Here is a 20,351-nt window from a genome sequence, read left to right on the forward strand (position 1 = left end):
GGCCGGGGCCAGGAGACCCGGGAGAGGAGGCCGGGCGCAGGCGGCGCCGTCAGGCCCCGACGCCGCGGGCGCTGTCTGCCGGCGCTCGGAGGGGGGCTCCACCTGGCCGCCGCGCCGCGGCCGGAGGGGCGGAGCCCGGCTTCCCGGAGGCGGCGACGCCTCCTCGCGCCCGAGCGCGCGCTCCCCGGCGTCCGGCGCACGCGCGAGGCCGAGGAGGAGCGCGCCCCGGCGGCGGCGGCGGCGGCAACGGCGGCGCGAGGAGCAGGGGGAGGAGGGCGGCTGAGGGGAGGTTGGCCGAGCGCGCGGTGGTGGCGGTGGCGGCGCCGGCGCCGGCGACCGTAGCCGGGGCGGAGTGGGGAGCGAGGGAGGGGGCGGAGGGAGGGGAGGCGGAGAGGAGTGAGAGCCGCATTTCCAATTCCCAACTACGAGCCCCGAGTTTGTAGATGGGGCTGCTCGGCGGCGCCTGCGGCTGAGGGAGAGCAGCGGCGGCGGCGGCGGGCGCAGGGGAGCGGCGGCGTCGCGGAGGCGGCCGAGGTGCGAGCCGGTGAGTTGCCGGGGCCCCCATGCCTCTGGGGTAACGGTCTCGCCGCGCGCCGCGGCCGGCCGGGGGGCGCCCTGTTGCTCGTCGCCGTGCGCCACGCGGGGACCCTGGCCCGCCCCGCCCCCTCAGCACCTGGGCTCGGCGCGCCGGGGGCCCGGGCGGCGGAGGCGGCGCGGGCGGGGAGGGCTGCTCGCGCGCCCGGCCCGGCCCGGCCGGCGCAGAAGGGGCGCGATTTGCCGGGCCCCTGGCTCCCGGGCTGCGGGCGCGCGGGCCGGAGCGCGGCAACGTGTCTGGCCCATGCTGCCTGCCGGCGCGCGGCGCCCAGCTCTCTCCACGCGCTCCCCGCGCGGCCCCGGCTGGGGCAAGGCTGGGGCTGGGGGCGCGCAGGGCCCCCTCCGGGCTCTGGAAGCGGTGCGCGGGCGCCGACACCCTCTGCGGCGGGAGTGGCGTTTAAGGCATGAATGGAGAGCCGCGCTGGGGGCGGTAGTTGCTGTGACTGACACCTTCGGGGTCAGTGCCGAGAGGGGGCGATTCCGCCGGCTTCTGGCGTGCTCCCGAGCCCCAAGTTCTTGCGGGAGGAGGCTTTCTGCAACTACTGCTGCTACTTCCGAGGCACGAGACTCCTTTGGTCAAAGTGGTTGTGGGCCGTGCACACGCTGCTCCGGAGGCGTTCGTTGCTGAGGCGGTGTTTTTCGATCCTCGGTACGTTAATATGGAACCAGAAAGGTGCTGGTGTCTTTTGTTTTTTGGGTTTTTTTTTTTTTTTTTTTTTTGGCGGGGTGAAGGGCCCCTAGGGAGTCGATTGAGGGCTCAAACAGGCCAGTATGATGGCAGGATGTGGATTGGTTGGTGAATTCCCTCCCCCCCCACCCCCCAGAAGGACTTTTTTAACACTTTATTGGGAGTTTAGTCTCCATCTCACCAGCTCCTGAGATTACAGTTGGAGATTATAGCCGTTAAACTGCCATCACTTGGGGCATGCATTTATGTAAGGGGGCTGGGGGCAGGCGAGGAAGGGAATTGAAGGCTGATGGGGAAGCTCAGAAAATTCTCCGCATTACTTGTAAACAGCTTGTTAAGGTCAAGAAGCTAGCCACGTTTTACTCTTTCCTACGCCTTGGGGGATTGTTGGAATTTTACTTTATGCTTCCTGAATTAGCCTTCTTGTAATCTGGCTCACAACATTCGAGGTGTGTAAAAATGCTCTTCAGTTGGAGTATGGTTTAGCAGCCATTTCTATCCTTGGCATCTTTGAAATGGTCGTTTGGAAACTTATGTATGTCGAATATATTAGGCAAGGTAACTATCAATGCAGAGATAGTTGCGGTACATACGTATAACAACGGACGTCAGGTAATAAATGCTTATTTTAGGTATCTACTGTGGAGTTGTGGTAAGGTATGAGGCCTGATTGTAGTCATATCTTCTGAGGCCTTTTTACAGTAAACAAAGAACTTTTGTGGGTTGTGTCATTTTGAGGTCATTTGTATCGGAAATCTATCATATATTTAAATACCTGTTTAAATATATGTTTGCACTACATGTTACTTTTTAAGGTCCATGTTTCTTTTATTTTAGACTAGGGTTACATAATATTCAAATGGTAACACTTTTAATTGCTCTATTTTGTCCTTTGGGGTTACACAGTAAATATCTTTATGAAAAAAAACACCACGGGTGTGTGCGTGTGTCCATCCGTCCATCCGTGTGTCCTCATTGATGCTACTCAATTCCTTTTTCACCTGGAATTTTTTTTAATGAATTATTTTACATTCTAGATTAAATAAAATTAAGGTGCTTAAGCAAGTCTGGTAACACTATATAAGACAGACTCCTTTTTTGTTCTCAGAGCCAACTGTTGGATTTTTTAGAAATGAATCATATTTTTCTTAAACATTTGAGGGAGCAGTTTGCTTTTTTCCTGAGTCTCATTTCAGGCTGAAATTGTTCCAGAAGACTACACCGCCTGCTTCTCTCCCTCCTTCCCCACTCCCCTTCTTTTTAGCTTGGGATAACCAAGACAACCATAATTGTGTTACCTTTTAAAAAGGCTCCTTTTAAATTGAAGTTGAGTATTTACTATATTTTTAAGATATGTTTTACCGTTTTAATAATTGATGGTTAGAAGACAGCAGATGCTTTAATTAAATACCTTTGACATTTTTGACGTTGAAGCTTTGTTAAAAGGGAGTAACAGCAAATTATTACTGAGAGTTGCAAATAATACAGGGTAAGTGCTAGTCAAAGGCTATCTGATTGTAAAAACACCAAGGAAATAAATATTCAAAGAAACAAGAGGACCCATTTGTATGTTTTACATCACTTACTTTATATAAATTATAGTAGTTCTGGGTGGTTTTTGAAAGAGTGTTTTGCAGAGTAGACATTAGGTATATAACACTGATAATTTTCTTTTCCAAGGTAATTTATTTGGTAAGTGACTAAATTATATCAGAACTCTACTTCGGGTAAATGTGGTTGACTTACAAGGGATATGCTGTTTATTTCAGGAAGAATGAACACCTGCCTGTTTTTAAATAACACAAATATTGGGTTGTCTGAAGATTCTGTTTATTCCTTAAAAAATTATACTGAGAAAAACTATGCTAGTTTTATTTTACCTGTCAGTTCTTTACTTCCAAAACTAGGCTTCACATTTATGAATATCATAAGAACATATAAACATAAAATATCTCTTTACTGATAGGTTGCTAGTTTTGAATTAAAGATTTTCTTTCATTTTTGTAGCAACCAGTTTCTGCATAGTGAATCTTGTGGTCATTCTCACAGAAGCTGCAATGATTTCTCCACTCTTCTTATTTGTCTATGACCACTGGGGGGAGACTATACACTTTAGGTTGACCATATCACTCCCTTACGTACACTGGCTGCTAATCATCTCCGGCACTTTGCCAAACTGCTGGCAACGTGCTGAGGAGGATGCGCTTAGAATCAAGTCTTGATCAAGGTGTCTAATGACTTTTTTTTTTTTTTTCTTAACTCACACCACACTCACAAAGTACCTCTCTTTATAGATTGTGTTATTAACAGTCTACTTTTTGGTCTGTTGTTAAGTGGGCTAACTAACATAATGAAAGATGAGATTCATGAGTACATTAGAGCTTTCAAAGCCTGACTTAACTGACGTTAATCTTAGTAGCCATGTAGGCTTGATTACTTGCCTAGTGTACACAGAAGTTGTCTGGAAGGATCTGGAGAAAACTCTTTTCTGTGAGGTGATCCATATCTGAACCTCTTCAAACAGGTTGGTCTTCTATTTTAAAAAGCTTTCAGAGGAAGAGATATTAAGGCACCCCTTGTACCCAATTTCACCACAAAGGGAGAAGTTCTTCCTTTTTTTGTAGTAGTAAAGATAAGATTAAAATTCACAACTTTGTTGACTTTGTTAAATTATGCTGTGGCTGTTCTTAGAAGCCTGGTGTCCACTTTTTCTCCTCTGATAGTATTTAACCTAGGCAATGTCCAATTTAGTAATAGTGAAGGATGTTATGTTTATTGTAGCTTAGAAAGAACTTAAATTTTTATGTTCTTCCTTAACTAAGACCTTTGTACATCCTTGATCATAGTAAATAGGATAGAATGTGGAGTAGTCTTTATAATTTTATCATCCTAGATTCTTCTTTTTAAATGGCTTTGCTTTTGTCCTAAATTAAAAAAAAAAATGTTCAACAGGATATTTTCTGCTTAGGAAGTGTTCATTCCTAGCTAACTTCAAGATTGTGTCGAGTACTTGGGGATGGTGATACTTGGGGTTTCTAAAGGCCTGTTTTGTTAAAGTTATCAATGATTCAAGACAATAGGAGAAATACAGTGTGTTTTTCATAAAGCTTGTTATTTTCAAATCCTTTCCTGCCTACTAGTTCCTATACATGAACTCATCCCTATGTACTTCACCATCTCATATCTCTTCTTCTTAGATTACTCCTTTACCACTTCCTAATTCTCTTCCTAATTCTCTTCCTAAAACATTACATGACTGGCTCCTTTTCATCATTTCAAGTTTCAGTTCAAATATTATCTTCTCAGATAAGCAGTATTATCTAACCACCCCGTAGAATAACACTATCCTTATTTCTTTCTATCTCATTACCTTTAAATTTTTTTTCCTGCCAGCTGCTTATCACTATCTGACATTGTATTTTTATATTATCTGTCTACTCTCACTAGACTGTAAGCCCCATGGAAACAGTAATTGTATCTCTTTTGTTTAACTATATTTCAAGGACTTAAACCTGTTCCTGGCACACAGCTGCTATTAAATAAATATTCCCTCTTTAAGAATCTGAGGTTCTCTCCTTACTCAGCTTTTGGTGTTAAAATGTCCCTTTATGGAATGATTTGAGTAGATGGTAGGCTACTTTTGGCTGTAAGTAATAGAAATTCATCTAACTGGTATAAACAAGAGGTAAGATTTATTATAAAAATGCAGGGAGTATCTGATGAAATCCAAAGGTTGAGACAAAGAACTCCATCTGGTGCCAGAATGATACACTTCATCTCTTTATTCCTCATGCACATTTGCTTCATTTCTTCTCTTGCTGTGGAGGATCACTTTTTCATCCTCTTAATGGACTACGTGGCTGGCAGCATCTCCTGAGTTTTCTCAGTACCATCCCGGATGACAGGAAAGAGATTCATCTAGTACCCATTTCTCCCCAGTTCCATGACTTATGTCATACTATTAGAACTTGGTGGCATTTGCTGTAACCGTGTGAAAAGGGATTGGAGAGACAGCCCAAGTAGATGCCACAAGGATAATTAATGTTCACCCTTTACTACCCCTAGAAGTTTGGTTTCCCTTCTTTTAAATTTTGCTGGTATATAAAGTTAGAAGATCTGAAAAGCACTGTTGTGGGGATATTCAAAAGAAATGTCCTTTCTTTCATGGTAGGAATTTATAGTTTGGTTAAGGACAATATATATACGTGAAGGAAAGAAGTGATCAAACACAGCATGATGGTAATATAGGAGCTGCGGAAGATATTTGCAACTTGTATTGCAGACAAAAGGCAAACTTCCTTAATATATAATGAATATCTGCAAATTGATAAGAAAAAGAACAACCATAAAGTTAGGCAAAGATTATAGACAGATAATTCACAGAAAAGGAAATCTGAATGATTCCTAAGCACAGACAGTAAAACCTTGGGTTGCAAGTAACTTGTTCTGCCAGTATCCCACAAGACAGCAAACATTTCTAATAAATTTTAACTTGATAAACTAGTGGTGTCTTGCATTACAAGTAGTACGTGACACCGAATGTCACACGATCACAACTGAGCCAATGGTTCTTCTCTCGCTCGCTTTGGGATTATGAGTGATCGTCTCCCATGCTCAGATACTTGGTCTCAGGCTGCGGTGTTTGGCAGAAATCATTGATTTTTCAGAACATTGGAAGGTGCCCTCAACTGGCAGGAGTGTATTTTTTGTCACTTCAAAGAACCTATGGACAGTCATTTGCTTTTCCATACAAGAGTAAGCTTAGGAATGAAGCTTTCCTTCATTCTAGGTCAGGCTGCCTGCAGGTATAGACCCTTTGCTACCTTATTGCCAGTTTCATTAAATAGAGTAAATGACAAGAGTTTATTAGTACTTTACTGTAGTCAACATCCGTGCAAGTCTATAAAATGGCCCCCATGCAGAAAAAGGTTGATAAGAAAGGCTACCGGTGAGAAGAAGCAGATGACTACGATGGAAGTTAAGAGGGAAATCATCAAGAAGTACGCACGAGGTATGCAAGTGGCTGAAGTTGTAAGATTTTATAAGAAGATTTTCTATGTCTGCATCTCATCTGTAGAGGAAAAGAAGGTGGTGGAATCCCTCACTTCAAATGAGGTTAGGGAGATGTGTAAAATGTGGGAAACAGTGCAAAATTTTGTAGAAAAGCATCACTCGAATAAGGCTGTAGCAGCACAAGGGATGAATCTGTTTAACGACGACACAATGTCTCGTTTCTGCGAAATCTTCAAAAGGAGACAAAAAGCAAGTGTCATGGGATAGGTTCCTTGTTAAAGCTGCATGAAAAGAAAAAGATTCCATTGAGCTAATAGATATCAGTGATTCCATACGTAATAATGAAAGTCATCCTGCATGACTCCCTCACACTAGCCACAAAGGTTGTCAAAGGTAAGTGAAGTGCATTTTATTTTTCTTTATATTTTGTATTTTCTTTATTATTTTGTATTATAGTATTGTAATCATTTTTATATGAATATTTTTGGGTTGTGGAACAAATCATGTGAGTTTCCATTATTTCTTATGGGGAAATTTGCTTTGATATACAAGTGCTTTGGATTACAAGCATGTTTCCAGAACGAATTATGCTCACAAACCAAGGTTTTACTGTATATTCAAACTCATACATAATATAAATTAAATTAAAACTATGAGATACAATTTTCAGAAATTAGACCAAAAGAATTTGATAATACTTTTGAGGAGGATAGACACTAAAAGGTGCTCTCTTTTGTTGCTGGTGGAAATATAAATGAATAGAATTTGATGTGACTGAACTTTCTGAAGAGTACTGAGGTAAATAGAAATACCTGGAAATATGCATGAATTAATGTAGGTATTTATGGGAGAGGAAAGAATGCACAACTTAATTATCTGCACTCTAACTTGTATTGTTTTATATTTAGCTTTAGTCATGAAACAAGCCCAGGCTAGGGTAAAGCCAACAAGACCACTACCCTTCTCCCCGCCACCAACAAAAGAGATTCCTTTTAGGATCATATTCAGTTTCTATTCCCAGATCACCCCTATCTTTTACTCTAGTGCTCAAGTTTGTTTCCAAATCACTGAGATTTTCATATACTTTGTATCTTTCGGAGCCTAGCACTTTGTTAACTACTTAGTAAACACTTAAGTAGATTCAAGTGAACTGTGGCTCTTCATAGACTCCCTTCATAATTTTATGCTCTTGGAAATCTTTTGTAAAAAGTGATTTAGAATTTCACTTGATAAATGTACTTAAGGTTTTATTATAATAAATGGTCAATAGGACAGTTTCATAAATTGTTTCTAATACATTAGTGGAACTTTACTTTTACATGGTTCTTTTGTTCTATAAAATATTGTCAGATCTTAGTTGGATTAGATATTAAAAGTGGGTAGGGCAGCTTAAGATGCATGGAATTTTTCTAGAAAAATTTGTGAGAAAATAGGGAAATGACTGAGCAGATCAAGGGCATATGCTTAGGAAAGGAAAAGTGTTGAGGGATTAGTTTAGAGAAAGTATGTGGTAGAACCCAGAGGGGCTACATCTTAGGAAGAATTTTCACCTAGGAAAATGCTAAGCTAGTTTAGCTGAGTACATACTTCAAGGATATGATATATACTTTATAATATTTTTATTCTGTAGGTCATTTATCATGATTTGACTTTGGTACAGAGGTTCTCCACCTTAGCAGGCGTCAAATCGTTTAGAGTTATTCTACACCAAAGGATTCTAATTTAGTAGGTCTGGTGTAGGGCCAGATTATGTTTATATTTTTAAAGTCACTGAAAGCCAATATTTGTAAAATAATACATTCTGTAAAATATTCTCTTTAATAACCAAATCAGCATAGCTTTTAGGGTCCTATACCATTTACATAACGCTAACCCTAGAATTTGGTCTCTTACCGTGATGTCTACTTTAGTCAGATTGATAACTCTACAAGCATCAAATTGATTTCCATTGCTTTGCTCACTTTCATACTCTTCCCTTTGTAACCTTGTTTGTTCTTTACTAATAAATGTTCAAGCTTGCCTCTCCCAAGAAGCTATCATTGGCTGTCCTCATGCACAACTTATCTTTACAGTACAGGACAGATTGTAGCACAACACTTACATAACTGTCAAGAACACATCATATGAGTGGCTGATTTATGTGCTTTCGCTCACATGAGCCTTGTGCATATGTATGCCCAGTTTTACTGTTTGAACATCCTTAATTTTTCTTCTTAGTACCAAGAGCTTGGAGCTTAGTCATAGTGTCAGTGGCATGAACAATGTTATTGAATGCTTATTATATTTTAAGACTATGCTAAATGCTGTCCACACATTTCATCTGCTCATCAGAAACAGATTTTTAAAACCAAAATAAAACTCTTATATATGATTGTGTCAGTTTTCTGTGTCTGCTATAAGAAATTGCCATAAACTTAATAAGTTTAAAACAAAAGAAATGTATTCTCTCACACTTCTGGAGGCCAGAGGTCTGAAATCAGTATCCTTGGGCCAAAATCAGTGTGTCAACAGGGTTGTGCTCCCTCAGAGGCTCAGGAGGAGAATCTGTCCTTTGCCTCTGTCATGTTTCTGATGGCTACCAGCATTCCTTAGCTTGTGGTTGCATTGTTCTAGTCTTCAAGGGCAGTATTTCAAGTCTCTTATCTCTGTTCTTACCACCTTCCGTGTGCATGAGAGAAGGAAACCTCTCCCTTTGCCTTTCTTTCATAAAGACCCATATAATGGCATTTAGGGCCCACATAATGATCCTTAATAATCTCCATGTCACAGGATTTCCAATCACATATGCAGACTCTCCAAATATGGTAACGTTTCACAGGTTCCAGGGACCAAGACCTGAGTATCTTTGGGGGACCATTATTCAGCCTGCTATAGTAATAATTTAAGTAGTCCAGAAAAGTAGTAAGTAAAAGTCTTTATGCCCCATTCCATCCCTCTCTTTATAAGTCAGTATTTCTTAGCCAGGGATAGATTTTGCTGCCTTCTCACTCCCCCAGGGACGTTTGGCTGTTATAACTGGGAGGCCACTTATCAGACGCCAGGGATGGGCCTGGCCCATCAGTGTATGGGACAGACTGCCATGGCAAAGAATTATCCAACCCTGCATGTCATAGAGCTGAGATTGAGAAACACTATTTTAAAGTTAACTATTGCCAGGATTTTCTTGTGTATCTATCATTCTTGAAAAAAGCTGTATACTTGTATCAGCACATGTTATGAGTAAAACCCCCTAATCTGAGTTGATTATGACTAGTGGTGGTTGTGGTTGATTGAAAGTTGACTTAAGTGAGGGGTCATTAAAAAATGATTCACATGTAGTTTAATATATTTTTACTTAAAAATATAAATATACATTCATGTGCCAGTCTTCTTTGAGTATGTATCTTTTGCCTGGAGCCCTGGGTCATCATTCTTCTATAGATTAGTGCATTATCACCAATTCCTAGCTTTGGAACAAGAACTTAAAAGTTTATGAAAGAATCTGAGTGTAGGATCCTTGTATGTTTTATTACTCCTCAGTTGTTGATAGTTGTTTTATGTTTAATTATACAGATCACTCTTGGTTTTCTTGTTGTTGTTGTTGGTCATTTGCTTTCTTCGGGTCTCTCCAAAGCATTCAACTTGATTTTCATATGAAGAACAATATAACTCCATAGTCTTGTATTAAATACAATTGTGTGTGTGCATGTATTTTACACACACACACACACACACACACACACATATATATATGTAAAAGAAGTAATACGTATGTGTAATATGTTATATATAAAGAAATTCTGTTTTGTCTAAGTAACAGCTCCCCAAGATACTGGGAATACTAGTCTCCATTGCAGCTAATTTGCATAGCTTCTAATCTGGCAGTATGATGAGAACTCATATCCTAGTTGCTTCCAAATTTTTGGAAGTTGTAGAAAATTCTGTTTTAATACTGTAATTACAGTTTATAAATTATAGGATGTTACTATAAATACTTTATTGTTATTACCAACCTAATGCTTGGGTTACTTTTTTACTAAAGGAAACTTTGGCTTTTCATTATTATTATTTGGAGTTTTGCTTATTAGCGAAATATTTTCACTGCTTATATAGTTTATTATTAGCGTGGCAAAAGAGCTTGAGACATGGGTTGTAATCCCAGTTTTTCTAACTTCCAGCTCTTTTACTTTGTTCAGGACACAGAGCTTTACCTGGTACCAGACAGTAAGCTTGCTGGCAGACATGTCTCGTGTTACCACTGAACTCAGTATACCTCGTCTCTAAAACAGGGGTTAGAATATCTATAGTGTTACTATAAGATTTTAATTACATAATATAAGTGTCCAGCACAGAGCCTGGTACATTTTAAGTGTTCAGTAAATGTCAGTATCCTTTCCATCACCTACCATTAGGTTCAGTGTTATATGTACACTGAAAAATATTTGTTGAATAATGTTTTCAGTTGCCTTTGCCTGATTCATAACTTTGTTTTTTTTTCACTCTGCTATGAGCTATGTCTCATTCAGTAAATATTTTTTTAAAAGAGCTTTGCTTTTAAAGTAGTCCAATGAATTATGTGCTGTTAACTAAAGTTAATAAGTCTTATTTTTACATGACATTTAAGTGTGTTTACAAGATGAAGATATGAACTCAAAGATCCTTCCAACATAATCTGAAGAGTTTATAAAACTCACATAGCCCTTATTTTTCCTCCTGCTTTCCCTCTAAAAGTCTACAGAAGTAAATAGTGTTTGGTAATGTAGCCTTTTTTTTTTTTTTTTTTTGAATGAAGAGAATGACCGTGCTTGTAATATGTTCCTAATTGTTCATTATCACATAATAGGAATTTTTTAGTATCTTGTATGAATGTGGCTGTCTTCAGGTGGATTGGTCTTTTTGTATTACCTAGAATATATATGTACATGTACATATAAAATGTTTTATGGCAAATTTAGCTTTACATAAAATTATACACCTTTTTATTCATCTGGTAAATGCCCTTCTATTTGGGACTTTGATGTAAGAAATGTAGGTAACTGAGTTAAAGAAATTTAATTCATTCAAGTTCCTTATTTCAGAAATTAAACAATGGTATGCATATTTGTATGTAACTTGATTCAGATGTTTTTCATTTTCTTTCTCAAACGGGTAATCTTTTGGAATGGGGGATAAATGAAAAAAACTTTAAACAATGTGTTAAGTTTGGAACACCTATTAAGGCAAAAGTAGGCAAAGTCATCCCTGGATGCCCTCATCATTCTTAGCATTAGGTTCTTGAAAATCCAAAGGTAGACAGATACTCCCTGAAGGAATTTAAGATGTTATGGGGGAAATAAGGTTAAGGAGTTTGTGATTGTGAACGAACCCTTTAAAAATCTTTATAGACTTCTAATGTTCATCCAATTAAAACCTTAAATAAAATATATCAAACAGATTATCAACATTTTATGCAATTAAATTTGGAAATACCACGTACTATATAGTTATTTTCCATTTACTCCTACTTTCTTGAAAGAAACTTTTCAGATTTCCAATCTAGGGGGAATGGGCTGGGCAGTTCTTAAAATTTTTAAGCATTTTTTAGGGTGTCTTATAAAAAAGTGTCTTTCTTATTTTCACTTAAAAGTTACTCCAACTTGTAGTTCCAACTGTTTGCTCTAGAGATAGCATAACTTGGATATTTAAATTAAAAAAATAAGCTTTTAGTAACCTTTATTTAACTCAGCTTGCTAGAGCTGAGTGGGTATTTATAGTTCTACCCATGATAATTTCATGCTAGCACTCATCAGAACATAACATAATGTAACACTGACTTGGCTTGTCCTTCTCATTCTCATATCCTTTCTCTCCTTCCCCAAAGACTTTTCAGATTGAAGGCTGGAAGTTCGTTTTGCTCCTTCTTCTGTCTCTTCTAAGAGCACACTGAAAATACCTTCTCTTACTCTGTCGTCTCTTTATTTCCCTTCTCTTTTATCTTCCAAACCTGCAGTTCCCCCTTTTCCCAAAATACCTCCAAAAAGAGCACCTTAGAACTCATTACAGTCAAGTAGAAATTTTCACTGAAAGTAAATGTGTGTATATATGTATATACTGGAATTTTACACAATAAAAAGGTTACTGTATATGGTTTATGTGAAGAAAGAAACTGTCTTTGCATCCGCTCAGCCAAACATTGTCCCATGCTCATAGGCTGTGTTTAATATTTATTACTGAAATTAGGAAGCACAAATTACCATATAAATAGCATTTTATCATGTGCAGCTAAGTTCTGAAAGAGTTTGAAGTTTAGGAAAAGAAATTCTCATCTGTAGGGAGGGACTTTGCTACTCACTTGATTGAATTAATTTTGAGATGAGTCCTTTCAGCTCTAAACCTTTGATTCTAAAAGAGCAAGAAGTGTGTTATAAATTGATTAGCTATTGAATAGCTAAGAAAAAAAGAACACTGTTGGGTGGGGTAACATCAGTGAAGGCATTTAAGTAGGAAGAGATGTGTTTGTGCATATACAAAGTAAAAAAGAACAATGGTTAGAATAGTTTATATTAGAGAATAGAGGAATTAGGCTGAATAGATAAAAAGCTAGATTTTTAAAAGAAAAATTTAAACATTCCCAGATAATAAAAAAATTTTCTAATCTAGTATTGTCGTTAAAATGACATTTTTACATGATCTGTGTGATAGTTTTGTGCTGGGTGAGTTACAGTGAAGAAGAGAATAGTGGAAAGAGACTTGCAGTTATAATTAAAAAAAAAAAAACAACTTTTTTTTTAATGTTTATTCATTTTTGAGAGAGAGAGCGAGCAAGTGGGGAAGGAGCAGAGAGAGAGGGAAACACAGAATCTGAAGCAGACTCCAGGCTCTGAGCTGTCAGCACAGAGCCTGACCAGGAGCTCAAACCCACGAACCGAACCGTGAGATCATGACCTGAGTGGAGGTCGGACGCTTAACCGACTGAGCCACTGAGGCACCCCTCTTGGACTGATAATTTAAAGGAAATAAGAGCTTGAAAGTGGTGGCAGAAGGAATGAGGAATGAGAGTTGGATACAGGGAAATTATGAGTTCCCTGTGTCCAAATGACATAAAGGGGTGTCTTGAAGTTTGCAAGGAATTCCTAGGCAAAGGACAGTCCCTGGATCTTCAGGGTTTGGGGATCTTTTCCCAAGGTAAGCCCTGATCTTGTTTAAAGGTTCATTTAGGTTCTTATTTTTTAAATAACTTTTTGTACTCCTTAGATTTAAGCAATTTATTCTTAACTATATTTGACCGCTTTATTATTATTAAAGGATGGATGGAGATGTCTTTTGCAATCACTTACCTGGGTATTAGTCACATTTCATTTATCCCTGCATAAAATACTGTTAAGTTCAAAGGAAAGATATTTACAGTAAGGATGATGGGTGAGCTATGTGGTTGTCATGGAAGGGAGGGGCAAAGGAACTGTAAATATTAGGGAAAAGGGAAACTTAGAAAATCAAGATGCTTAGGGGTGCCTGGGTGGCTAAGTTGGTTAAGCGGCCGACTCGTGATTTCAGCTCAGGTCATGATCTCGCGGTTCATGGGTTCGAGTCCTGTGTCAGGCTCAGTGCTGACAGCTCAAAGCCTGGAGCCTGCTTCAGATTCTGTGTCTGCCTCTCTCTCTGCTCTTCCCTTGCTCACATTTCTGTCTCTGTCTCTCAATAATAAATAGGCTTTAAAAGTTAAAAAGGAAATCAAGATACTGATAGGAAAATTATAAGAATATTAAAGAATTTTAAAACATTTTAAAAGTATTCAAATGCTTGAAAGATGCATTTAACAATGTTAACATTAAAACAATGTTAGAAGTTGTGGGCAAATGAGAGAAGTATGTGACTTGATATTTACTATTAGATAACACATGTAGAGTATGGTCACGGGCTTTCCTCTCTGACATTTTTTTTTTTTTTATTTCACTAAACACTGTATACCAAGTACTTATTTTCTGTATAGAGCTAAATTATTATGAGACATTTACTAGGTGAGCAAGAAAATTGGATGATTTTGATGTTAGAAATATCAAACTGTATTAGCTTTGTGCATCTATTTGCATTATTTAAAATATATAACTGATTCTGGGGCAATTTTGCCTCCCACAGGACATTTGGTAATATCTGAAAACAGTTTTAATTGTCACATTTGGGGTGGAGGTGGGAGTGGGGATGCTTGTTAGTGTCTAGTGGGTAGAGGCCAGGGATGCTGCTAAATAATTTATAGGACAACCCCACATAACAAGGAAATATCAGAATGTCAGTAGTGTCGGGTATAGCTCAGTGGTAGAGCATTTGACTGCAAAATGTCAGTAGTGACAAGATTGAGAAATCCTGGAATACAGAGTAGGCAAATTCTCCTGTGGGCAATTTTAGAAACCTATCAATTTCTTTTTTTTTTCTAGGATTGACCAGATACTGTCTTGCTGTTAACAAACTTTTTTTCAACTGCTTATAGTACAGTTGTCACTATTTTCCTTATTATGTTCTTATCCTAAGGGTATATCTTAAGCACTTTAATTAGACAAATATTTCCAGTAGTTCTACCCCTCTTAGGGTAGTTTTTTTCTACTAACCTTGTGTATCTTTTGTTTCCTCTCATTAATTTAATTCTTGAGGGATCACTGTTCCCAAATTGTGAGAGCCTCTTGATGTGATTTCCTAAGTACTTTCTTTTAACAGGGATTTTTATGTGCTTTAAGGTGCTTTATGTCCTAGGTTTGGGCTGAGCTAGTTCTTGAGTCTAGGTTTTTTCTGATAGTGTTTGCATCTGTTCTGACTTTTTTATGCAGGATTTTTTTTTTTCTGGCAGCATTTGAGCCTTTTCTAATTTTTCTATATACAAGAAGTTTGTTTAAATAAAATTCTTAGCTGCAAAGAAAAAATCACTTAGGAGTTATTTCTTTTAGAATAATTTTATCCTTGCTTAGAGGTAAAGATTGCCCTACATATAAACAGCTATATATGAAAAGGTTTTAGAATAGTTTTATAATGATAAGTGGAAGACATTGAAATTCTAGAGTGAAGGTATGCAAAGTTTTTTATTTGGTGTTATTGTTAAACAGTGCAAAATAATTCATTGGAATATAAAGATAAAAGTTGAATGAACATATCACTGATGGAGAAAGATACTTTGAAAGAACCTTAACCCATCTTAGTTTGGTGTTGATCTAAAGATATTGGTCTTTTAGTAAAATATAAGTGAAGTATACCTTGTATACAAGCTACTCTATGTAAAGTAAAGAAATTGAGAGGAAAAGCAAAAGTATAAAGAAAACTATTCTGTAGTGGTCAGGGTGTGGTGATAAAAAGGGAGAAAGAGAGAAGAGTGAGCGAGAGAACATTGCCCCTCAAAGATGACAAATTCTCAAAGTTGTGGAGTACGTGCAGGTTTTCTTTTTAGTAGACAACTTTTTGTCTGCTTCTAGTACATATAAATTATATTTTCATCTTCCATTTTCATCTGTGCGAGTGTTTCCTTAATTGGCCTTTATAAAATCTAAAACTGATCTTCCTGTTCATAGATCAGTTATTAATAATCGGCTTTCATTAGTTTACTAACTGATCCATTCATGAACTGCACCACAGAACCGTCCTGCCTTACCACTTCAAATATATACGGTTATGTGTCTTAGTCTTGACTCCTTCCTTGGGCTTCTTGTCAACTGTTGGAGCTGCTGTCTCACAGAACAGGCATCATGTCCTCACTGCATGAGCACACAACCCTCATCAGTAAGCTTATTTTAATTGTGGAGATGTGTTAGCTAAGAAACATTTAAGTATTTAAAGAGATTTCCCTTCTGAGTCTAGGAATTCTAGGGTAGTCGAGTACACAGTGTTCATGTTCTGATCAATCCAGTTTATATGGAGGGAGGGATTTTATGTTGGCCAATGAACAGGACAGCTTTTCCTTCCTAGTAATTTATGATAAACTTGTTTTAATTAACTTTTGAAAAATACTGTTACATGGTAAAGAGTTAAAATAATACAGAAAAATGAATGTGTAGTGAAAGCTAAAAATTTCTGTTCCCGGTCTTACTTCATAGAGTTAATCATTGATAACAGTTTTAGATTTAGTTAGTAAAGTGTTTCTCAACAATTCATAATTGGCATTTTGGCAGTACTGTTTTGTATGGTGTTGTCCTGAACACATCTTAATGCTTAGTGCCCCTGTTTCTCTGCCACAGCCATTGGCGCATCAAAAATGCCCTCACGTATTTCCAAATGCTCCTTGGAAAGGGGGTGGAACTTACCCTGGATGAGAGTATTGTCATTATTAAAATTATTCCACGTGTCTTAGAAAACATGTCTTTTTTTCCATTTTACACAGTAATTGACTCCAGTATAAAAGAAGAATATTTGAGCACACATGTACTTCTCAAGGGAGGCTTTTTCTTGGGAAGAACTGAATGTCTTAGATTACAATGTTTATTCAATCTTATCTGCTTTCCTTTATGACAGTGTTACTGTCTTGTGTTTTCAATTACCTTTTTTTTTTTTTTTTTTTTTTTACTTGAGTGTTCTGTGGTTTTTGAGTTGTGAGCTCATGCTTGGCTGGGTTTTATTGAAAGGTTTCTGTACAGCCTGATTAAAGAGCACATTCCTCCAAGGAAGATTTGCTAAGGCTTTTCTTTGGCATCTTTGTAAATTCTCTGCTCATGGTTTTCTGAACTTGGTAGGTGTATTGGAACCCTGAATCCTTGAGAGTAGGCTGTGGTTACAAATTCTCAGGCAATATTTTCCCCTAATATGGAATCCAAGCTAAGACAAGCTAATGCCCTCATTGTCTTTCGTGACCAGCAGGCACATCTTTGCTAGGCCACTCTTTTACAAGGTGGGGGTTAACCCTGTAAGGTCCCAGCCTTATATGGAGGGTCTCATATGCAATTCTCCATTTTGAGCAAACTAAGGCCTAAGCTGCTGCCTCTGAAGTTCTAGGTACTAACATCTGCAAACCCTAGAGGAGCCAACCGGTCTTTTATCCTCTTCATGTGGGCTCATGGAGATTTTCTTGGGGATTTGTTTTGTATCCGAGAGGATGTTTTTGGTATTTAGCATTTCTAGCTGTTTTGTAAATGAAGGAATTATTTTCAGATTATCAAGCCTAATTTTTTGCTGGACCTCCAGGCCTCATTTATCTGTTTTCTAACTTCCGGGAATTTCCTAAAATTTCTGGTTTGGCTAATCTCTTTGATTTCTTTCCCACCTCACCTCCAGTATTCTTGGCATTTTATTCTTTTTTTTTTTTTTTCTTTAATGTCCATTTTTGAGAGAGAGAGGGAGGGAGGGGCAGAGAGAGAGGGAGACACACCGTCTGTCAGCACAGAGCTCGATGCAGGGCTTGAACCCAAGATTTGTGAGATCATGACCTGAGCTGAAGTGGGATGCTTAACCAACTGAGCCACCCAGAAGCCCCTCTTGGCATTTTATTCTTTTTAAAAAGTGTTTTTCCTGTCATTTCACTGTGACCTCAGGAGGAGAAAATGTGGGCATGTGTGCTCAGTCTTCCATTTTGGCTGGCAGCTTCTCTGTTTTTAGATCTAAGCTCATTAGGGCTAACTGATGAAAAGTAAATCTCTATAAATGCCTTTTCATTTAACTTTGATTTTTTAAGTTTGAACTTGAAGAGCATGATCTTTGGTTATAAAAGAGGTGAAGGGGCAGGGATGGAAGATAAAGTTCAGACCATTCACTGTCCAAGTTGAGCAAGGTCTTCCTGGGCTGGGGAACAGTTGAGGATCCTACCATAATGTCTAAACGTACACGGCATATCCACATTACAAAAATGAGAAACCATAGTTGTAAAATTATGTGCAATAAATGGTAACTTCAGTATGTATGTCTGGCATAATACTAAGAATTAGAGTTCAAAGATAAGTAAGATGCATTTCTGCCCTCAGCCCACTAATTTTGTGGTGGAGACACGTAAATGAAAATACAGTCAATTTTCATTATTCATGGTAGTTATGTTTTAGAAATTCTTTGTGAACACTGAATTAGAAAATAGTCATTGCTTTTAGGGGAAAATTCAGGGTTAGATTCTTATGAGCCTCTGATCACATTTTTATTAACTAGTCAGTGCATAACCGTGTTATTTGTGTTTTTTTGTTTAAAGACACCTTAACATGGGTTGTTGATTCATTAACATTGAATGGTCAACAGCAATAACTCATGCTTAAAGGAAGCTCATTGAACACATGTATTTTCTGTGCAAGGCACATCATCAGGCTTCTTGTCCTTAGGAACACTAAACAGCACTTAAGCATTATGCTTGGGGGACATTTTAGACAGCAGAATCACCACAAAAAAAAAAAAGCACAAAAATGTGAAAAACATGGCACTAAATAAACTGTGAAAAGGATCCTTGTTTTTAGTGTGAGAGCTGAAACAAAAGGGCAGAGTGTTGCCTTGTTGGACCTATGCTGGGGATGCATACACTGGACACATTTTTTGCCTCTGTGCCTGTCTGCAGGTAACCACAAAAGCACTCCAAGTATTGATTTTAGGGTTAAAAATAAATTTCAGCAAATAGGCAAATTCATAAATACAGAATTCATGAATAATGAGGATTGACTATACTTATACAGTAAGTGTTGTAATTCTAAATCTGCTAGGATGGGTCAGAAAAGGCTCCATTTGAGACAATTAAGATGAAGTTACAGCAAAATGAAGCAGTGGATTTAGGGACTAGCAAATGGCCTAGCGTGGCCAGAATTAAAAGGGCCCCTCCAAGGGGGAGCAGGAGAGCATGTTTGAACAGTTACAGGGGAAAATGTGAGGGCTTTGTGCCATGTTAAGGAATTTGTATTTTATAGATGATAGGGAACCAGTGAGTGATATTAACCTGGGGATAAACATGGTCATATTTGTATTTTTTAAAATTTATTTATTTTGGGGGGGGGGGGGGAACGTGAATGGGGGAGGAGCAGAGGGAGGGAGATAGAGAATCCCAAGCAGGCCCCAAAGAGGGGCTTGAACCCACAAACCGTGAGATCATGACCTGAGCTGAAACCAAGAGTTGAACACTCGCCCAGCTGAGTCACCCAGGTGCCCCATATATTTATATTTTTGGAAAGCTCACTCTAATGGTGATATGGGGGATAGATGAAGGAAAATAAATAGAATGTTGTGGAAGTTAAGGTGAGAGATGAGAGAATGAACTAAGGCAGTGACTGTGGAGATAAAGGGATATATATGAAAGATACTACACTGAAAGGTCTTGGCAGCAGGTTAGCTAGAGACAATAAAGGAGATTGACAAGGTGTACCTGGGTGCCATTACCTGAGATAGGAAATATAGGAAGCAAACCAGATTTAGGAAGTAATGCAATACATGGGTACATTGAGTTTATAGTACTGATAGAACATCTTTACAGAGAGGTAGGCAAGGAGATAGGAGTCTGAAACTCAAGAAATAGAACTTTGAACGGCATTAGCACATATTTCTGAATTGGTTGATAAATATCTGAGTGCCTACTGTGTGTCAAGTTATTGCCCTAGCACCAGAGGAGATAAAATGACTGAATTTTTAGTGAAGGGAGACAGACAATAAGCAAAGGTACTTCAGATAAGCACTCTGATGGATACAAACCTAGTAGGAGGGAGAGTGCCTAAGTGTGTGTGTGTGTGTGTGTGTGTGTGTGTGTGTGTGTGTGTGTGTGTGTGTGTGTGTGGAAAAGGCTAGTTAGGATTGAGTGTTTAGGTTGTTTCTGGGGAGGTAACATACTGAGACAAATGAGAGAGGAAGGATATATGTGTGGCTATCTGGGAATCATTTCAAGCAGAGAGAACAGAAAATGGTAAAGATGAGAAATGGGAAATTAACTAGGCCTGTTTGAAGTACAGAAAGCAGGCCAGTCCGACTGAGGATAAGCAGATTGGGGAGAGATTGTCAGGGTGAACTCAGCGGGGCACACAGAGTGCCAACTCATGAAGGCTGGTGTAGGCCATGGTCAGGATTTAGAGCATTTTATTTTTTTTATTTTTTATTTTTTTTATTTTTTTTTAAATTTTTTTTTTTAACGTTTATTTATTTTTGGGACAGAGAGAGACAGAGCATGAACGGGGAAGGG

General features: G+C 38.8%; 1 protein-coding gene across 4 annotated transcripts in view; it reads left to right on the forward strand.

Annotated features, from left to right (window-relative positions):
• Positions 1-350: 350 nt before the first annotated feature.
• The window catches only part of PALS2 (protein associated with LIN7 2, MAGUK family member), a 113,870-nt gene continuing 93,869 nt past the window's right edge, over positions 351-20,351 (forward strand). For 2 of the 4 annotated variants that reach the window (XM_043589099.1, XM_043589102.1), the window contains exon 1: positions 1,062-1,243. The gene's annotated coding sequence lies outside the window, so the exon portion shown is untranslated. Of the gene's footprint in view, positions 545-1,061; positions 1,244-20,351 lie in introns of those variants that run through there. The other 2 variants (XM_043589103.1, XM_043589100.1) reach the window with 2 other exon arrangements.

This window comes from Prionailurus bengalensis, chromosome A2 (genome assembly GCF_016509475.1).
Source record: "Prionailurus bengalensis isolate Pbe53 chromosome A2, Fcat_Pben_1.1_paternal_pri, whole genome shotgun sequence".
In the NCBI taxonomy this organism is placed as follows: domain Eukaryota; kingdom Metazoa; phylum Chordata; class Mammalia; order Carnivora; family Felidae; genus Prionailurus; species Prionailurus bengalensis.